This window comes from Gavialis gangeticus, unplaced genomic scaffold (genome assembly GCF_001723915.1).
Source record: "Gavialis gangeticus isolate Ggan-Ray unplaced genomic scaffold, GavGan_comp1, whole genome shotgun sequence".
NCBI classification, from domain to species: domain Eukaryota; kingdom Metazoa; phylum Chordata; order Crocodylia; family Gavialidae; genus Gavialis; species Gavialis gangeticus.
Window position 1 is genome coordinate 26,207,635 of NW_017728993.1, and position 557 is coordinate 26,208,191.

Below are 557 nucleotides of genomic sequence, written 5' to 3' on the forward strand. Positions count from 1 at the left end.
CAGTGGTGGGGTGGGGGGCAGGTCAGGGGGCCGGGAGTGGGGAAAAGGCTCCAAGCTCTCAGCTCTCCAAGGTTGGTCTCCGCATGGTGCACTCAGACTCATGCAGCACTGAAAGAAGTTTCATCATGGAGGCTTGGAGTCAGGTAGGACCCTGGCACCATACTTGCTGCAGGGCAGGGGCCAGAGGGGTCCAGGGCTCCCCCCCCCCAGCCCAGGGGGCTCAGGGTCCTCTACACAGAGAGGGGAAGGTCAGGGGTCCAAGGTCCCTCCACCAACTTGGCGAGGGGACAGGGGTGCATGGCCCCCTGCACACAAAGGGGAAAGGTCAGGGGTCCACGTTCTCACCAGCTTGGGGATGGGCCAGGGACCAGGGGTCAGGGCCCCCCAGCACAGGGAGGGGTGGGGGGTGCCCTGCACAGGGGGGTAAAAGGTCAGGGGCCATGCACCTCCCCACCCATTTGGAGAAGGGCTGGGGGTCCACAGTCCAGGGAAGAGGAGAATGGGGTCTCTCACCCCATTCTCATTAAGAAACTGGGGGCTGTGGTGTTGACACCCAC

At 63.9% G+C, this 557-nt stretch overlaps 1 protein-coding gene across 1 annotated transcript in view; it reads right to left on the bottom strand.

Moving 5' to 3' along the window:
- The window catches only part of RPS8 (ribosomal protein S8), a 7,059-nt gene that overhangs the window by 5,460 nt on the left and 1,042 nt on the right, over positions 1-557 (bottom strand). The gene's annotated exons all lie outside the window — the stretch shown is intronic.